The sequence below is a fragment of the Bactrocera tryoni genome, chromosome 1 (genome assembly GCF_016617805.1).
Source record: "Bactrocera tryoni isolate S06 chromosome 1, CSIRO_BtryS06_freeze2, whole genome shotgun sequence".
NCBI classification, from domain to species: domain Eukaryota; kingdom Metazoa; phylum Arthropoda; class Insecta; order Diptera; family Tephritidae; genus Bactrocera; species Bactrocera tryoni.
The window spans coordinates 49,313,752-49,335,536 of record NC_052499.1 but is presented as its reverse complement, the minus strand read 5'-3'; the positions used below and the strand labels follow the sequence as shown (position 1 = coordinate 49,335,536).

Genomic DNA, 21,785 nt, shown 5'->3' with positions numbered 1-21,785 from the left:
TTTTTGGGCTATTATACTTTTTATATACATATGTATATATATAGCTTTTTATATAAAAAAAGACATATGTATATACATATGTATGTATATGTCTTTTTTTTTATATAAAAAGCTGTTTTTTATTGAAAAAAAAAAATCTTTAAAAAATTCCTAACTTTTGTTTTATTTAAAACTAAATCTTAAAATTAAAATTTTCCTACAGAAAATTGCATAAATTAAGAGCACACGTGGAAATCAGTTATAAAATTTATGTAAAAATTAAATTAATTTGTCAAAAATAAAAATATAAAAATCAAAATATCTCCATATTTTTATATTTTTTAATATTTTTTAAATATTTTTTAATATTATTTTAAATTTTTTTAATTATTTTTTTAATTTATATTTTTATAAGCAGCTGAGTTTTATTTAAAAAAATTCAAAAAAATGTTCGTTAAAAAATATTTAAAAACTTATAACATCGCTAAACTGAAATCATACGTATGTATTTGTGGCATGCTATTGTAATAACATTAATTAATTTGTAAAAGAGAAAAATTAAATTATTTTTTCAAAATTATCATTTTTTTATATAAAAAACATTTTTATTAAAAGAACTGTAGAGAAAAAAACTTCTTACAGTTATATATGTATGTATGCATATTTTTTTTTATTAAAATGCTAAATAATTTTTTTTACATATAAAAGCCAACTTTGATTTAAAAAAATTAGAAAAAAATATTTTAGAAATTTAAAAGAACTTCAATTAATTTTTATAAAGGAAAAATCAAAAAGTTATAGGTATACATTTTATCAAAACTAATATTTTTAATATTTCTTTATATAAAAAGCAATTTTTGTTTAAAAAATTTAGGAAAATAAAACTTCTCAAAAATATGTGCATAGTAAAATTTATTTTCAAAATTAAAATGTTAAATCTCTTTTTTCAAAAAGCTGCCTTTGATGTAAAACAATTAAAAAAAATATTTTCTTAATTAATAAATATGTAATTGTTTTTCAGTTATTCATATTTTTTTAAATAAACAGCTTTTTATTGAAAAATCTTCTAGGTTTTATTTTGTTTTAAAATAAAATTTAAAAATTCACACATACACAAATGAAGCATACAATTTAGAGAAATTTCAAAGTTATAAAAATCTTATTTCCAATTTTTTTTGTTAGTATTATTTGCTATTATTATGTTTTTTTAACAACAGCTGATTTTTATTTTGAAAAATTTAATACAACTTTTTAAACTTTTAGTTTGTTTTCAAATAAAATTTTAAAATTTAGGTTTTTTCAAAAAAGTTGCTAAAATTTAAATATTTGAAATTATTGCATGGTATTTAAAATGTTACATTTATTTTATTAATTAAAAAATTCCAAAATTATAAATATATACATAAGTACATATGTATGTATGTATGCATATTTGAAAACAAGCTTTGTTAAAATTAAAAAAAAAAACTTTTTAACTTTAATTTTCTTTGCAACCAAAATCATTAATTTTTCAACATTTGTATGTACTATATGTTCATTCATTATTGCTTATTTAAACAAAAAAATTTAATTTCTAAAAAAAAATTAAAAAATTAAAATTATACAAATTTATGTTATTATTCAAATTTTGTTTTTGTACAAAAATTAGTTTGAATATGCGTCACCATATAAAATTTGAGGAAAATTAATATGGTTTTTATAACCGTAAATTGTGTGCTTTTTTTGGTTTTGTTAAACAAAAATCGACTGTTTGCTTCAAAAATTGCTTTAAGATTAAATTTTTAAAATTATGTACATAAATCATGCTAGTTCCATTCATTTGTAAATTGTGTAATATTTTGAAAAGTAAATGATAGTAAACATACATTTTTTTTTATTATTTTACAGTTTTATGAATTTAATTGAAAACGGAAAACTAAAATAAATCAAATTGTTAATTAAAAATGTCAAAAAATGTCAAAGCAAAGAAAAATAAAATTTATATTTTCCCAAAAATATTTTATAAAATTATGTCTTCAAAAAATTTCCATTTTCACAAAAGCATGCATCTAAGTGAGTTCTGGCGGCATTATATGAAAAAAGAAAATATGTTTCTACTACATAATTCGAAATAATTTAAAATATAAAATATTTTTTTAAAAAATTCCATAAACCTCATTTTGCAGGAAAAAACAGTTAAAATAAAAATGTCTTTGAACGCCATTTATTTTACATTTTCCTTCATTTTTCGCGATATTTGCGCACTCATTATGCATTGGAGTGCCACAGTTATTAACACAATAATTTCAAAACTTTTTGTATAAAAATAAGTTATCAGTTTTTTCCCATTGTTGGCATTTATCAAAACGGTAGAGTGCATCAGTTTCAGCCACTTAATTATCTCATTTCAAACAAACCTAAATTTAGAAGCCATGTTTATTTAATGTGTTTAATTAAAAAATATTTTAATTACCATTAATTATTAAGTAAATTTTTGTTAAGCAACTAATTACGTTTGTAATTACTTCATGAAGTTTAAAAATATCTTTTAATTTTTATATTTAATTTTTATTATTAAATGTTTTTAGTTTTTATAAGCTTTTATTATTTTTTTATACGTTTTTTTATTTTTTTATAATGTTTTTCAGTTTTTTTTTATAATAGTTTTATTTATTTCTTTTTTTAATTTCTAGACATTAATTTAATGATAATGATAATGGTAATGTTAACAATTGAAAATAAACAAATTAAGAGTACACATAAAATAAAATAAATCCTTATATTGAATATCTTTAGAATTTAAATGAAAAAAGTGTAATTAAATTTACTGAATTCTATGATTAATAAAGATCAAATGAACTGAATACAAATGTAAAAAAACGGCGATATTTTCATTTAATTTTTTTTTTTTTTTTATCGAGAGTTGCTGTTTGGTATAATAAATTGGAAGGATCCATTTTAATACGTTCCTGGAGTCCCTGGGATGAATATTACTCCTGAGTAAGGAAGTACATAGAATCCGCTAGGCCACCGGAATGGTTTGAGGCACCTAGTAGACGTACTTCGGTCGCTAGTGACCGTCGAAGAGAGCAAAACTATGCATGAACTTACGATGGCTATTGCTTTTGATAATAAAATTATATGAGATATTCTAACCATCCAAAGCACTTGAACTACCTAGATGTCCCACTGAGCGTTGATGTGTGATGTTGCTCCACATAGTGAACATAAACCGCACATAGCAAGGTGAATTCTAGCGCATTGCGCCTTGAACCCTTTTGCTAGCTGGCGTGTTAGTGAGTGTCAAAAACAGCAAAAAACAAGAAAAAACGTTAACTTCGGTTGCACCGAAGCTAAATACCCTTCACAGGTGCATTTCTGTTAGTAACTATGTGTTCAGTTTGTGTGGAAGCTACATATACATATGCCATAGTCAACCGATCTTATCAATTTCTTCGGAGATTACATTGTTGCTTTAGGAAATAATATATACCAAATTTCGTGAATATATCTTGTCAAATGTGAAAGTTTTCCATACAAGCATTTGATTCCGATCGTTCAGTTTATATGGCAGCTATATGTTATAGTGGTCCGATATCGGCCGTTCCGACAAATGAGCAGCTTCTTGAAGAGAAAATGACGTTTACAAAATTTCAAAACCATATCTTAAAAACTGAGGGACTAGTTCGTATATATACAGACAGACAGACAGACGGACATGGCTAAATCGACTCAGCTCGACATACTGATCATTTATATATGTATATACTTTATAGGGTCTCTGACGATTCCTTCTGGGTGTTACAAACTTCGTGACAAATTTAATATACCCTGTTCAGGGTGTAATTATAACGGGTATTTCTGAAAAAATCTGTAAACATATATTACCTTAAAAAATGTTTCTCTGTGAAACATTCTTCCACCGTACTGTTTGACTTACTCTAAATACTTTTCCTTTCACCCTCCTTCTTCATTACTCGAACACATGACAGCTATCAATATTTTTCACTTATCAAAAAGGGTACCAATAAATCTTTATAAGTACATATGTATATGTTATAGATAATACCATGCCTTTCGTATATATTTGTATGTATTCAAAAACGTCGGGACGGCGCGTACGCCATTCCCGGCTACCAAAAATTACACGCACGAGTTATTCACATTAGGAATAATCGCAAAGGTCAACCCAATCGAAGTGCAATGATCAGGTCTCGCTTCGGAGGAACCGCCTTCATGATCACGGATAACCTCTACGCCAGGTAAGTATGCTTTTCTCCACTCAAACGAAAGTATTTCAGTAGAATGGTATAGAAAGTGGTTGAGAATTATTGTGAAAAGGATATGTGAGAGTTAAGTGCTCAATGAAAAAGGACAGTAGCTAAGAAACAGTGAAAGGTAATGAAGAAAATGGTAACCTACTATATTTGTGTTAGGGTTGTTTCTGTAACATGTTGTGTATGCTTTGGTTGAAAATTGTTTCATATGCGCTTAAATGTAGAATGTGTAGAAATGGGAATAGAATGTGTATGTATGTAGATATTTAATAATTACCTAGAATTTTGTTTCCCAAAAACTAAATTATATTTTGAGTGTTTCAATCACTACTATGAGCAAAATAGTAAGACTTTGCATAATTTCAAAACGATATCTCAAAAACTCAGGGACTAGTTCGTATATATACAGACAGACGGACATGGTTAAATCGACTCAGCTCAACATACTGATCAATTATATATATACTTTATAGGGTCTCCGACACTTCTTTCTGGGTGTTACAAACTTCGTGACAAACTTAATATACCCTGTTCAGGTAGGGTAATATACGACCATGAAAATACATCATCGCGAACTTCTCCTGAACATCCCGCAGACATTAAGATGAGTTCGGTCAGTTCATGCAGTCTTCTGAATTCGCTTTTTGGTTGCTTATGATACATATACATATATATTCCTCTAAAGTTCGTTTTATAAAATAATTGACTTTAGGATTACTTCAGTAAGCGGCTTAGCTACTCGTAGATAGTTTTAAAAAAATCTTCAGTATAGTTGAATTATTCTATGTGTATTTTTCCGCGTTTAAGAACAGGCTCTTCACCGCGACCTTTGAAAGTTTGAACACTATTTCTTTACCTAATTTAGGAGATAATGTCCGAGAGTAATTTTCAAACTTCTTAATAATTTTTGTTTTACAATAACAACTTAGCCAATTATTTCGCCAAGAATTGCATTTTTTCTTTGAAAGTGTTCCAACAAAAATGAAAATTTTAAATTTTCTTCCTCTCTGGGCGTAAGCTTGATTTTGCGATTTAGGGTGATACGTAGGTTGCTATATATATTTCTGGCCTAATAATGTAAATAGGCATATTTATCAACGAAAATGCTTTTTTTTTGTTTTTTTTGTCGATTGCTGTTTTGTTTCGGGCTCATACGCATAGATCCGTGATTCGTCACCTGTGACGATCTTATAAGCGATTTTTGAAGCACCGCGATCGTATTTTTTCAGAATTTCCTTACACCAATCCACACGAGCCTTTTTTTGAGCGATTATCAAATTGTACGGGATCCAACGAGAACAAACCTTTTTTACGGCCAGGTATTCATGCAATATCGAATGTATGCTGGTGGGAGAAATGCATATGCATGCTTCTATCTGAAGGTATGTTACATGACGGTCTTGCATTATCAGTTCATGTACGGCATCGATGTTTTCTGGCACAACGGCTGTTTTTGGACGACCTTCACGGAATTCATCTTTGAGCGAGCGTCGGCCACGATTGAATTCGTTGTACCAGTTTTTCACAGTGCTATAGGATGGTGTTTCATAGCCATACAAAGTAGTTAGTTCATCGATGCACTCTTGTCGTGATAATCCACGTCGAAAGTTGTGAAAAATGATCGCACGAAAATGTTCACGAGTTAATTCCATTTTTGGGCCGAGATGAATTTTTTAATTCCCTGTAAATAAAACAATTCACGATTAAATAACATAACGTTCTGAATGATGTTATGCTAAAAAATGTCAAACTTTTCAATGGAAATGTCAGTTTCAACACAAAGTGTTGCCTTGGCGAGAATATATATAGCAGCCCTCGTACTATACCAAGTTATTAGTGGCACTGCAAACCTCTCTTTTCCGAGAATCGTTTGAATAATTGCTGCCATTGCCATATTTTTACACCCTGAAGAGGGTATTTCAAGTTTTCGGCCAAGTTTGTCACACTCAAAAGCAAAAGTCTTGGACCCTAAAAGACACATCGTACAACTTTATTACGAATATAATTAACGTTCTGTTATGAATCGATTTACTGAGCGTACTATTCGAAGCACCATCACCCATCTTGAGACCCAGCATACATTATTGGTTAATACTCGACCGCATAGACCACGTCCAGCACGCAGTGAAGAAAATATAACAGCCGTAGCTGAGAGTGTATACGAAACCGTGGAGAGTCGATTCGGCGCCGTTCACAGCAAAAAAAATTGTCACATTTGGGTTGAAGAGCAACCTGAGAAGATTCTAGAGCTGCCATTTCATTAAGAAAAAACAACAGTTTGGTTTGGTTTGTGGATCAGTGGAATCATTGGTCCCTATTTCTTGAAAAATGTGGCTGGTGAGAATGTAACCTTTAATGGCGACTGTTATCGCGCCATGATAACCGACTAATTGAAGCTCGTGATATTAGCGACATTTGGTTTCACCAAGACGTCGCCACTTTCCACACATCACATCACATCAATCAATGGATTTATTGAGAGCACACTTCGGTGAGCAGATAGTTTCACGTTTTGGGTCGGTCGACTGGCCACCAAGATAGTGTGATTTCACACCGTTAGATATTTTTCTATGCGGATATGTAAAGCCTAAAGTCTATGTGTACAATCCCGCTTTGATTCAGGCCTTGGATCAAAACATGACACGTGTCATTCACCAATTACCAGCCGAAATGCTCAAACGAGTCATCGAAAATTGAACTTAACGGATGGACCATCTGAGATGAAGCCGCTGTTATTTGAAAGAGACAATATTTTAAAAATAAATGCCAAAGAATGTTCCTTCGAATGATAATACACATTGTCCATTAAATTTGAAGCTTCTCTGTTTTTTACTTTAAAAAAGTAGGAACCTCGAAATGGATTCCTCATTAGCTTCGGTGCAACCAAAGTTAAGGGATCGTCTCAGTCTGACCCTCTGAGAAATCACTGAATTCTGCGATGTTATTTTAAATCTTGAAATTAACTAGTCGGTCCCTTTTTTTGGAAATAAATACATTCATGACAAAAATAAAAAGATTTTCTTTATGTTTATTTATTGGGTGTATAATAGTGAAATAAATTGTTGAAATGACACGTAAAAAAGGCCTGTACGATGTCCACGATTGCAGCCGCAATTTTGGTCTAAAACAAAAATTTCAAAAAGATTATTAATCTGTAGAGAAATCGCTATTACGCTATGTAAGCTTTTTGTTTTTTTATTTTTGAAATGTGGCAAAATGGCGGCGGTTTCAAGAAAAAGTATCCAATTTGGGCCTTTTTTCAACAGTTTTTCGTATAAAAAATAGGAAGATTAAAAAAAAGCGTCCATAGTGCCATAGAGAATGACGTTAAAAATGTACTCTCCAAATTGGAACAAGATTTGAAAATATCTCTCTCTTCTTTTGAGAGTGGAAACCGTTTTGAAAAACCATTCTGAAAAAAACGCGTTTAAAGATTTTCTCGCTTCGTTCGCTACTCTGTTCCCTTTCTACAAGAATCGCTGTAGCGACCGTAATAATTTGAATTTCGATTTTTGAGAGAATGTTTATTACAGCGTATACTATACGAAAATGCAACAACAAAAAAATGTACAGATGTGTCTACAACTTTGCTTCCGCCGTTTTTTTTTTTTTTTGGAAATTTAAGGCTTTATTGTATAAAAACGGTTACAAAAATGTTATTCAAAATATTGGCCGTCGCTAGCTACTACTTTTGACCATCTTTCTGGCAGCATGCGTATTCCGTAACGAAAGAACTCCTCATCTTTCGAGTCGATCCAAGTATCAATCCAATTTTTGACTTCTTCATAAGAACTGAAGTGCTCGTTAGCTAGACCGTGTGCCATCGATCGGAACAAGTGGTAGTCAGATGGAGCAACGTCTGGAGATTACGGCGGGTGGGGTAAGATCTCCCATTTCAGCATCTCCAAATATTTTTTGACCACCTTTGCGACGTGAGACCGAACATTGCCATGCTGGAGAATGACTTTATCGTGTCTTTCCTCGTACTGTGGCCATTTTTCTTTTAGTGCTTGACTCAAACGCATCAACTGCGTTCGGTATCGATCTCCTGTAATGGTTTCACTTGGCTTTAGCAGCTCATAATATATCACCCCCGGTTGATCCCACCAAATGCAGAGCATGACCTTGGCGCCGGGAATGCTCGGTTTTGCCGTCGACGTGGAGGCATGTCCAGGCTTTCCCCATGATTTTCTTCGCTTAGGCTTATCGTAGTGAACCCATTTACAATGCGATGTAAAAATCCCTTTCGGTTGTGCCTTTGAAGCAGCTGTTCACATGCAAAGTTCGACATCTCTCGGTTTCAAGTCGTAAGGTACCCAGTTTCCTTGTTTCTTAATCATCCCCATGGCTTTGAGGCGTTTTGATACGGCTTGCTGTGTCACTAGCAACGATTCCTCCTGGGTTTGAAACGCATCTTGGTCGAGTAATGCTTCCAATTCAGCATCTTCGAAAATCTTCTCCCTTCCATCACCATGCCGGTCTTCGACTTCATTATCACCATTCTTAAAACGTTGAAAATATTTCGCGACATGTTCTTTCACTTAGGACAGCCTCGCCGTACGTATCCGAAAGCATGCGAGAAGCCTCAGCCGCACTTTTCTTGGAATTAAAAAAGAAGAGCAAAATTTCCCGCAAATGTCGAGAATTCAAAAAGTGACATTTTCAGTTGAGAATAAATTTTGGATGCAAACAGATCTCTTCAAATATTTTGTTGGGTTAGTGTTGACACAAATGTTCAAGATCGATACAAAACGACTTAATCGACCATTGCTTGACCCTAGAGACATCTATTGGAAAACGGCGAAAGCAAAGTTGTAGACCTAATATTTTCCGAAAATTTCACACTGAGACAGTGACGGATCCAGAGTAGGATTTTGGGGGGAGAACTATATAATTTTTTGCTTGCAACACAAAGTCCTTTTCTTCGCGGAGTGTCACTTATGATGGAAATAAAAATTTTAATTTTTGGGGGGAACTCTGCGACGAACCTCAGAAATGGGTTAGTCTTTTGCTTCGGTGCAGCCGAAGTTAACATTTTTGCTCGTTTATTTAGATTTTAACCATATTTTGCGAACATTTCACAAAATCATGCTTGTTTTTGCTCGTATTAACCCTACTCGCCCAGATCCACCTGCGCTTTTACCCACTTTTGCTTTTATTTCAGCTGAAAAGCCAAACAATAACTATTTTCATTGACATAAGGTGAAAACAATTTATTTTATTATTCATTTATTATTGTTCAATAATTTTCGTATTACATTCAATATAAGACAGATGCAATGTGTTTATAACCATTTTATTGTTATTGTTATTGTTATTGTTAGTAGTTAAATTTAAATTTTTCTCAACATGTACTTCTTCACTTCCTTACTATTTGCATACGCTTGCAATTGTTCGAAAGTAATTTTAGTGTTTCATTTTGCTTATTTTAGAAATGTATAATCTGTTTACGCCAGTAAATTTTGAATACAATTAATTGCTTTTTGAATTCTCGCACTTAAACAGCAAATTTTGGGTGCCAAAGATTTTCGTACATTTTTTATTGTCAATTTTTATTTTTGTCAACTTTTTTTATTGTCAACATTTTTTATTGTCAATTTTTTTTGTTGTCATTTTTTTTTATTGTCACTTTTTTTTATTGTCACTTTTTTGACAGCAATTTTATTGTATGCAAGTTTGTGTGTGTCTACATGTGAGTGTGTCTGTGTGTGTGTATGTGTGTGTACTATGAATTTGTATGCTTACCTTTTATTGTCTATAAATTTTAAAATGCTTTAAATGACAAAGTTTTTTTTGTACTCAAAGTACCGTTGTATGTGTGTGTATACAATACATATGTGTGCAGATATGTGTGTGTATTTTTAAACAATTTTATTTCTTTTGCCACAAAATGCTGCCGGCTAACTGCACGCATTGCCAATCTATTGCCAAATGTGTTTGAATTTTTGTTGTTGTTATTATTTTTTAAGTTTTGTATTTTTTTTTTTAATTACAGTTGTCACTTTAGTGTTTGAATTTCAAAAATTCGCACTTTCATTTCGCTAAAAGTAATTTTTTTTACTGCGCTGCGCTAAGCTAGTCTTTACAAATCCTAAATTTTTTATGAAATTTTAGTATTTTGTTTTTTAATTGCAATGCCTGCAATTTGTATTGTAATTCTTTGCGTAAAATATGTGTTGTGTATGTGTTTGTGTCGTTAATTTATTTTTATGTTTTTACTTTATGATTACTCAGTTTTGTATGCATGTGCACATGTATGTGTGTATGCATGTACATATGTATGTATGTATGTAAGTATGTAAATATGTATGTAGTTAATATTTTATTAGAAGAGTGAAAAAGTTCATGCAATTTACATAAATTTATTTAATTTGATTTTTTTATTTTTATTTTGTTTTTTTTTTAATTCGATTTTTGTTTTTTCAGAATGAAGTTACAATAGTTTCATAATCGCCTTGCTTTAACTATTTTAGGTAATTGGAGTTCGTGTTTTAGTGCTTAATAAATGTATGTACCTATGTATGTATGTATGTATGCATAATTTTAGCGATTTTTTTCATTGAATTTAATTAGTTAGCAAATATTCACAGTGTGTGAGTTTTAATGAGAACAATAGAGCTATCTAAAAATCCTTCTAAACATATGGAAATATCATCATCATTTACTTACAACTACAATTTAATGCTAAGTAGCACAAACATATGCATATATATATTTACATATGTATGTATATTTGCTGTGTTTCTATGCATATATGTATGTATGTGTGTGTTGGATTACCCAATTGAGCAATTTTTCTATTTTACAAAACGGAAAGTGTCGGATCGTTGGCATATTCTCAACAACAAGTGTAAATGTAGGTATATACATATGTATATTTGTAGGTGTATGCATATATATACATGTATGTATGCACATGTATGTATAGGGATTTGTATGTGTGTTAAATATATGTACATATGTCTATGTGTTTGTAATTGCAGTTAGATTTGCTCGTTGTGTGCGTCTTCTTCCACTATTTATGCTTTATTTTACTATTTTCTTCTAATTTTTTAAACTTTTCTTGTTTTAAACTTTATTTTTGTAGCTTCTTGCTCATTGTAATGGCGTGTCATTACAAATTTGTGCGTTTCTATTGTAGGCGTAGTATCTAAATAAGCTATGGTTTTTATGAAAATCAATTTTTTTTAAATATTCTTTAAAAAGTATGTATCGGGTGATTTTTTAAGAGCTTGATAACTTTTTTTTAAAAAAAACGCATAAAATTTGCAAAATCTCATCGGTTCTTTATTTGAAACGTTAGATTGGTTCATGACATTTACTTTTTGAAGATAATTTCATTTAAATGTTGACCGCGGCTGCGTCTTAGGTGGTCCATTCGGAAAGTCCAATTTTGGGCAACTTTTTCGAGCATTTCGGCCGGAATAGCCCGAATTTCTTCGGAAATGTTGTCTTCCAAAGCTGGAATAGTTGCTGGCTTATTTCTGTAGACTTTAGACTTGACGTAGCCCCACAAAAATAGTCTAAAGGCGTTAAATCGCATGATCTTGGTGGCCAACTTACGGGTCCATTTCTTGAGATGAATTGTTCTCCGAAGTTTTCCCTCAAAATGGCCATAGAATCGCGAGCTGTGTGGCATGTAGCGCCATCTTGTTGAAACCACATGATTCAACATTTAAATGAAATTATCTTCAAAAAGTAAATGTCATGAACCAATCTAACGTTTCAAATAAAGAACCGATGAGATTTTGCAAATTTTATGCGTTTTTTTTTTTAAAAAAGTTATCAAGCTCTTAAAAAATCACCCGATACTTGTATGTATATCGTCAACTGAAATGATAAACAATGTATCACGAAAAAATAGAAATTGAGTTTATTTGTTGCTTACGATTCATTAAAACATATTACATATACATATGTATGTAGTATGTGGCATGTAATTTTCAGCTTCCACTGTGCGATACAACCAATACACACTGCTGGTCTTAGGTTAAACGCATCAACGTTTTTTTTTAATAAATTGTTATATTTATAATCATGCTTGTTCTTATTGCCCAAAATGCTTTGCTTATCAAAGTTCGAATCTTGTCCGAAATATATTTGCTCATAGTTGGTTGATTTGCGGAAAAACAACTGTACATTCGAAGATTCCGGAAATGTCTATGGCATTCACGTGCGTTTTCGGTTGGTCATTGAAATAGACGCACATAACATTTCATCGTCTTGCGTAAACACCTGCAGTTTTTTCTATTGAGAAAGTACTAAAAATAAGCAAATAAATTGTTTTCGAGCTACATTTAAAGAAAAAATGGGAAAAGCTAGTATCCTGAGCTTATTGGAACGTGAAAAAGTACACTTTTTTTACTTCTAAGGACTATCCAATCGAAATATTGCCGAATAGATAAAACGTACCTCCAGAACTGTTGATAGATATTTAAAGGTTCCAGAGGCATATGAAAAACACGGAAATAGCCAAAGTAAAAGCAAGCCTTTCAACTGTTCAGCCTACAATCAGAAATGCCGAAGACCTAAAGCGTTTAAAAATCAAGAAAAACCTCCCCCTAAATGAACTACGCAAAGAAATACGTTTTCGATTCGCGAAAGAATATGTACATGACATGGACTGTTTAATCTGGCACTCGACTTAATTATTGGCGTTCAGTTGTATTTACTGAGGAAAAACGTTTTAATTTAGATGGCCCTGATGGCTTTCAATACGACTATCACGATTTGTGGAAAGATAACCTACATATATTTAAGATTTCACCGCAGCCGAGCAGGTGGAGTCATGGTGTGGGGCCATCACGTTTTATGGAACAACTGACTTGATTTTTAGCAATCAGAAGATGAACGGCGATCGCTTCAAAACATCGTTGGAGTCCGTATTGCCAAAATTAAGCGATCTCTTTGGCCCAATTCCTTGGATTTTTCAACAAGACAAGCTCCTATTCATAACGCTCGAGTAGTAAAGTCGTTTATTTCGAGTCAAAACGTTAATGTCATGACCAGGCCACCAAATTCTTCAGATCCTAAAGTAATTGAAAATGTTTGGGGCTGGCTAACACGGAAGGTATACGAAAAAGGAAAGCAATACGAAGGTAAGGACCTACATACATATATTCCCTGTATCATTCTATGAAGGACCAGATATTTGAAGTTATTACTAACAAAGAGAAAAAAATAATTTCAGTAATAAGTACTTCCTTATTACTGAAATTATTTTTTTTTATTTCTAATAAATCAAATATTAACACGAACTAAAAATTTAAGTAGTAAAAACAAAACTTTTCTTATAAAAAATTTAATATCCTAAGTGCGTCTATTCTAATGACCAAGAAAAAGGCACCGTTTTTTAAGTAGCTTTAAGAAAATGTTTGAAACACACAATTTTGTTAAGTTTGAATAATCATTGGAATATTACATTGAAAGTGTCATGAAGTACCCATGTTTTTGCATACCAACTTTTTGTCATTCACCATTAAAATAATAAATATTTAAGCAATTGTAATGCAAGTAAACGTGCGTCTAACCTAATGACCAGCAGTGTATAACCATTTTAACCAAAATAATAATAAATATAAAGAAGTAAGAAAAGAAAGTTCAAAAAAAAAAACATTTTATATTCCTGCAACTCGTATGTTTTTTTTTTTGTATTAAGGAACTCACATGCCTCGAAATTACTCCAGAAATGTTTTCTGGTGTTGCAACGACAACAAGATTTCTCTATAGTTAAAATTAACTAATGTTCCTGAACCAAAAAGATGATCATTACAAAAGAAGAATGCACCTAATGTTCGAAGGACTGCTCAAAATTATGATTTTTGACGGAATGGCGGTTTCCCAAAAACTGTTTTTTATCATATTATATATTTTTGAACAAACTGTATATCTAAGCGGATCGTGTGAAATTTTTAAGCCAATTGATCCAGCTGTTTCGGAGAAATTTTCCGCATATCTCCGAAAACACTTGCAGGAACGACTTCAAATTTTCGGAGCATATTTTCAAATACCATATGCCTGTACACTTGTACTCATATAATTAAGTCACGCCAGTTATAGTATGAAAGTTTCTTTCAAGCAACTATTTTAGTACAGTCAGTGGTCATATAATCAAGGCATCTGAAGGAAAATTTACTTATATTTTGAAATTCTTGTTTAAGGGGTTATATACCTTCTTTGTCGAAGAAAAACGGAAAGTTTGGATTTTTTTTAGGAATGTTTTTATTTTTTAATAGAACACTTTATTAACAATGTTTGTGCCAAATTTCGTGCAAAAATATGAAATAGTTTTTAAGGGGTGGCTATTTCCCTAAAAGGCTTTTTTTGCAGAGCCTTGCGGTGACAATTTCCCAGGTCGAACAAGTCAACTGAAACCATGAAAGTAAACAAATTTCATTAGTTTAGTGTAATTCCTTGTGCTTGAACGATCATTTTTATGATTTTTTTTTTTGTGCACACGGGAACGTTTTATGCAAAAAATGAACTTTTTTGTTACCAGAAATTTCACTAAAAAATTCATTTCGGCGAAAAAAAGTTTGTGCGTAAAAAGTCGATCGTTCAAGCACAGAAAATATTCATTACGAACATTAAAAAAAAATCACAGAAAATATTCATTACGAACATTAAAAAAAAATTTTACGAAGTTGTTCTTTAAGATAAACCAATAAAAAAATTTCGATTTTTTGTAATTAAAAAAAAGGTATATGAATAACCCCTTAATAAAAAACTAATATTTAGTTGGATATCTTTTATTGCGTAGCACTTCAGTGCAACGCTTCAGCAATGTTTGGACTAAAGCAGCACATTAGGTGGGACTTACTTTGTTCCACTCTGCCTGTACTATTTTCCTTAAAGAATATTTGTTATGAGGTTTTCGTGCAGCTACGGCTCTTTTTATAAACACCCAGAGATTTTTCTATGGAGTTTAAGTCCGGACTTTGAGCTAGCCAATCCAGAATCTTAATATGTATTTTGGCTACTTAACGACTCGTGAGCAGTGCTTGGGGTCGTTATGGTGTTGAAAAACTCAAGCCAACTGTAAATACTCGCATCTATTATAACAAACGGACCAACGTATGTATGTATCTATGTATGTGAATTCGATACATACACAAAAACAAGTCGATTTTTTAATTTTCTTAAGCGGATATAAGCCCTAAAGTTACTTTACACTTGGTGTAAACATAATATGTAGAACTATAAAAAAATTAAAATTAAAACTTCATATGAAAAGTATACAAAAATTAACGAACTCCACAAAATTCATACATCAGGTGGTCGGAAAAGTTGGATTCGTTTAAAAACAATAATGGTATTTAATCCAAATAGTTGCTGTCGAGGGCGATATACCGTTCATAATGATCTCTCCGACTTTTTCGGTACCATATTTGCTGTACGTTTTGTCCTACAAATATATTTTGGTTGTTTGCTTTATCTTAGCTCTTTTCCGTCGCAACATTTATTTCCAATGAGCATTCTCTTCCGGTTTTTAGAACTTGAACCAGCCTACTGATGAACGCATTATCGCTTCAGCAACTTTAAATATATATAGTTCAGTTTTAAGTCTCATTGATTCTTGAGCGTTAAATGTTAGAAATATCTATTGACCATGAAATATTTTGATACACAACGAAGTTACATTTTTGGGCCGATCGATTGGCCACAGCGTTAAGCTTTTCCTGTGGGGACATACATATATGGTAATGTCTAAAGTCTATGCGGACAACCTCTCTTCGATTCTGGGCTCGGAGCGAAACATCACGCGTGTCATTCGCCAGCTACCAGTCGAAATGCTCGAACGAGTCATCGAAAATTGGACTCAACAGATGGACAATCTGAGACGTAGCCGCGGCCAACATTTGAAAGCGGTAATCTTCAAACAATAAATGCCAAAGAGTGTTCTTTCGATTGATAATAAACTTTTTACATTAAATTTGAAGTTTCTGTGTTTTTTTTTTGTTTTTTTTTTTTGAAAAAGTAGGGAACCTTTTAAGAACTATCTACCGTGAAATTACGCTTCGAAGCTTTAGTTAGAACATAAGAAGTATAAAACCAAAATAAGGCATAAATAAATCACAATTTCAAGCTTTGCAAATGAAAAGAATATATGCAAGCGTAAATCAGATAAGATTGAGCATGCAGCCACATGAGATCTTCAGAAAAACACTAGCGTGGAACCCACAAGGCAGCAGGAACGCGTGAGGCCTAAGCACACCAGAGAACGCAGGCTTGCAAAATAACTTCAGTGAATAAGGAAAACTTACAACGAAATGACGTTATCGAAAAATTTTAATAAATGGTGACATTTTGCGGCCACTTTATGCTCATCAAGCATGGTAAGTAAGAAGAAAAGAAAAATAATAAAGATAGTAGGAATATACTACATACATAGCTGAGCTGCTGCACAGAAAAAAGCGTGGATATCAATGAACAAAACATAATTAGAAAATTAAAATAGTTAGATTTAGGTGTTTATGGTTTTTAGGTGCTAAAAACTTTGTATGAGCATATCTTTACAATTTTGTTCTAAAACATTTTTATCGTTTGTTTATAATAGTTCAATAGTTGCATGTAATAAACTTAGGTAATCATTTTGTATTGCTTCAAAAAATCTGGAAGAAGTCTACATTTTAAAAATACATTCCAGTAAACATTTTTTTCTTCAAAAGCACCCTAAATAGCATTTTAAAAATGTGTAATTATTAGGACTATTTATAAGCGGCTTATAAGTTTATTACAAAAATAAATTATTTCAGTTATGGCGCTGCAAAAACAAATATGTACATGTACTAAATGTATATTTGAAACTATTTCAAACTATTTGCTGCGCTCAATTTATTTTCCGTATTTATGTAACTTGCTTTATCTCATTAAAAATGGTTGACCACATACCTACATATGTTTGTAAGTAATTTTTGTATTGTCTCTCATATGCCTACACATATTATTTACTATTACTTACGGCTAACACTTATTTTAAAATAGTTGTGCTTCGTACTGCTAGGGCATTTATTAACCTAACCTATATTTCTACTACTTATTTAAGTCCATTTGCTTATGCTAAATTTATTTATTTGCAATTCAAATATCTTTTACTTAATTTAAATTAGTTATGTTACAATTACAGCTATTAGTACGTTTTATTGTCAAAAAGAAATGTATTACAATTTGTTGCCTTCATTTTTATTGTCTAGTGTACATACATATGTATGAGTTTCAATTCTCGCGAAGAAGAAAATATACGAGTAGTAGATATCAATCTACTATAATATCTAGATGCATTGTGTTAAAAATTTGTTTGAATAAAACACTACAAACTCGTTTAATGATGTTGATGAACAGTAATAATAATAGTTAAAAGGGTCATGATAACAGTAGTAACAATTACAAAAACAATATTATAAATAAAATCAACAATAACACTGAAAATATTAACAATTACAATTTCACTATTCTAATTAAATAAAGGAAAAGTATATTAAGCGGTACAGTTTCAGGTATATGAAAAAATATTTGTATGTTTTCTAGAGAGCAGATCTAGATTTTAGCTGAGTGTGCCTCTGAAGCGAACTTCTAATATACACGAGGAAACATAGGTAGATATTTGACACTCCACGAACGGCTAGACAAGTTAAAGATTAACAAGTTTTTTTAGTTCTTACCATATACTACTATGAGCAACAAATACGAGTAGTAAAACTTTATTCATAATATTAGAATTCATAATTTATTCTTCAAAATCTATGTCGTACCCCTCAAAGTAATCGGCCTTGGTCACAATACAATCTTGGTTCAATTTGGTTCAATCCTCGAAAAAGTTGTTAAGGTAAATTTCTGGAATATCCTTCAATGCGCATACTATAGCTATTCACGGTTAATGTCTTCAGTTGACTCAAAACGGTTTCCCCGTAGCGATTGTTTGAGTTTGCTGAATAACCTAAAGTCACATGGAGCTAAAACAGTCGAATACTGTGGTTGCGGCACAGTATTGCTTGAAAATTTGGCGAAAGTCTCACGAAGACACACTGCAGTATGCGAAGGTGCATAATCATGATGCAAAAACCAAGAGTTGTCGGCCCGTAACTCCAGCCTCTTTTTACGAAGAGCTTCGCGCAAAAGACGCGTAACTGTATTCTTTGTTGACAGTTTGGCCTTTGGTTTGGTCGAAGGAATTCGAATTGCACCACACCTCGATTATCGAAGAAAACTGTACCCACACCGTTGAATTTTGACCTGCTTTAATGTGGTTTTTTCGGCTTTTGCTCACCTTTGCCGCGTTATTCGGCCGATTGATTGTCTGTTTCCGGTTCTTAAACATAGATCCAAGGCTCATCACCTGGAATAATATGTTTCATGGCATTCTGGTAGTCGGAAAGCATTGTTTCATAGACGTTAAACTTTTTGATTTTGGAATCAATCGTACTTTCACTTTTCTTAAGCCCAAATGGTCTTTCAAAATGGGTTTCACTAACCCTTCTGATATTACAACGATGCCAATAAGTACTCTGATTCGTTTCTCAAGCATCAATTCGTTTATTTTATTGACATGTTGATCATCATTTGCTCTTGATGCCCGTCCTCGATTCGTTGGTTCGTCGTAAACGCGTTCTCAACCTTCTTTCAAAAATTTCTACCAAACAAAAAGACTTGCTCGCGACAAACAATTATCACCGAAGACCTTTTCCGACCTTCCGAACGTTTCGGCATCAGAAATTTGATTCCGCACACAAAATTTAATGGAACTTCTTTGTTGAATAATTTCACTCATCCTAAAAATTGGCGAATACACTTTATGTACTTCAGAAAGACAAGCGCATAATAAACACTAATAATTATTTTGATGTGACATTTGGCTTAGCTATCACTGACAGTCATGCCAACCTAGAAAAGAAATATTACGACGAGTGGGCTTTCGCGCGAAGTTTAAATTAAAAAGTCTTACTATTTTATGCCCACAATAGTATTATGAAAAAAAGTGTATGCAGCTAAAGTAATAGCAAATCGTTTTATGCTAGTCGTTTGTCCGATTGAACTATGTTTGGACGAATCGAAGCCAGTTTTTGTATATGTTCATCCCGAAGATAGTGAAATGAGATCTGAATTATTGTAAAATTTGCTGTAATTTCAAGAGAAGCGTTGCTTAAATGTCGCGGATTCTAAGTGAATTCACTCATAACATTTTTTTGAGATGAAAGACGAAATTGTAATTTAGAACAATTAAAAATTTGTTTATATTAAAAAAATATCAAAAGTAATAAACCCTCGCTCGATACCTCCAACGCAGCAATTTTAATTTTATAAGGTGTTATAACCAGTTGAAAGTCAGAAAAATCACCTGTTTTTTGTGATTTTTTTTTAATCCGTATATGTTGTTATGAGTAAGTAATGAGTTCCAGAATTGAATTTACATTAATAATCCGTAAGTCATTTTGATACATTTTGGGTTTTGATCCCGTAGCCATAACGAATTTGATACTCTATTATAAAGGAAGTAAACGTAGTCCGCCCATTATTGCACTGTAACCTAAAAATATTGGTGGAATGCCACATACCGAATTTTATTGAAATCGGTTGAGCGAGATATGTCACTTCACTTAACATCCTTAAAAGCCTCCTCATACCAACTCGTGTGTAAAGTTTAAAGTCTCTGGCGTATTTAGTTACTGATTTATCGCACTTTTAATAGTTTTTAATAGTACCGTTATATGGGTGGTGAGGTGGTGACCATCCGATTTTATCAATTTTCACATTGTCGGTAAGAGTTCTTATACTTAACATTTGCGCTAGACGAATTTAGTTGTTGTAACTTTACATCTCGCACGGACGGACGGACAGATGTACAGACAGACAGTGAGCCGGATTTCAACTCGTCTCGTCATCCTATCCTGATGATTTATATATGACTAAACTAACTCGTTTAGTTTTGGGCGATACATACTACAACGGTTAAGTGAACAAAACTATTATACTCTGCAGCAACATGTTGCAAGGTATAAAAATTTTCTGCCAGGAAATATAAACTTACTGACGAAAATTATATCAAGAATTGACAAAATGGCGGTGTTTAAAAAAATTAATCTTTAATCAAAATATTAGTCCTTTAGGCCCGTTTTGTGCTCTGATTATGGAAAACTAGACAAGTATAACGGGTGAACCAAATATAGGTACTTTTTTCAATAGCGGTTTTTTGACATGTTGCAGGGGTATAAAAGTAATTTACGGGCGATCTAACGTGCGGAAGAGAAAGGGGAGGGACGAGGATGAAATTTTAAGGGTTAATTAATTTCACCCTACTATAATTTTTTTGCTTACAAAAACCATCTACACTGGTCCATTAATAAAAAAAGAAAAATAACACTAAAACCGTAAAAAGAAAATAAGTTATTGATTTTAAAAAATAAAAATAACAAATTATTGAATCGAAAAAAAAACTAGAGATTTTTTTTGACTCACATAAAGCATAAAACAAAGTATAACTCAAAAGGTTTAAGATTTAGTATTTTATTAGAATAAAAAGCGTTATTCAAAATTTTAAGAACACAAAATTTATAGTAAAAATAATGCTAATTAGTTTAATATATATAGTGTTTTTGAAAAACTGTTAACAGATACATTTTTCAAACAGAAAATATTATTAAAATATTATAATAATAATATTTTTAATATTAATATATTGTAAATTTTAAACAGCACATACATACGGATTGATATAGATATGTTTGTATGTATGAAGGTTTTTTTTTATTTTATGCACCTGGGTAAACGTTGAAAAATTTCAGCTTGCCACCAGCATCTGATGCGTGGCATATGTACATATGTGTGTTGTGCGACGAGCCATTTTTGATCAAAAAAATAAAAAAAAATTGACATGAATTCATGCAAGCAGCACAGCATAAGTTTTAGAAACCTATGTACGCGCACACATACATATGTATGTTTTTTTTGAAGATTCTTTCTTTAATTCATGTATGTTTGTCTGTACGTTTCAGATATGTACTTACATATGTATGTATATATAAATTTGAAGTACATTGATTAGCGTAAATTTCAAATATTACATTTGCACTTTACAAATAGCGTTTGCTTATTATTGTCTCACATTAACATTATTTACTTTATATAACTATATTTTAATTGAACAATTTCTCTTTACAATTCGGCTTTAGCAATAAATTTGCGATTTTTGCTTTTTATTTGCATTGCAACTATTCTCCGTTATTATTGTCCTGTGTCAACTTTATTGTCAGCTTAAAGGCTAAAAACAAAATATTGTCTTTTCAATAATACATTGTACAATACATAAATATTTTTATAAAAAAGTTTACATCATTAAATTTCAAAAACAGCGTTACGCATGTGTATGTATGTATGTATATATATGTAGTTGTATGTATAACATTATATATTAATTTTCATATTCATACACAAAAAATGCATTATTCGTAAGTAATAAAAACCAATAGACCGAAAATTCAGAAAAAAATTTTTAGAAAAAGTTTGAAAAAGTCAATACATACATATATTACAGTTAAATTTTTAAGTAATTATTTA

At 31.5% G+C, this 21,785-nt stretch overlaps 1 non-coding gene across 1 annotated transcript; it reads right to left on the bottom strand.

Moving 5' to 3' along the window:
• Positions 1-4,063: 4,063 nt before the first annotated feature.
• LOC120767122 lies at positions 4,064-4,228 on the bottom strand. The gene has a single exon (XR_005704668.1). It is a non-coding gene; the product is annotated as a U1 spliceosomal RNA (small nuclear RNA).
• Positions 4,229-21,785: the final 17,557 nt, after the last annotated feature.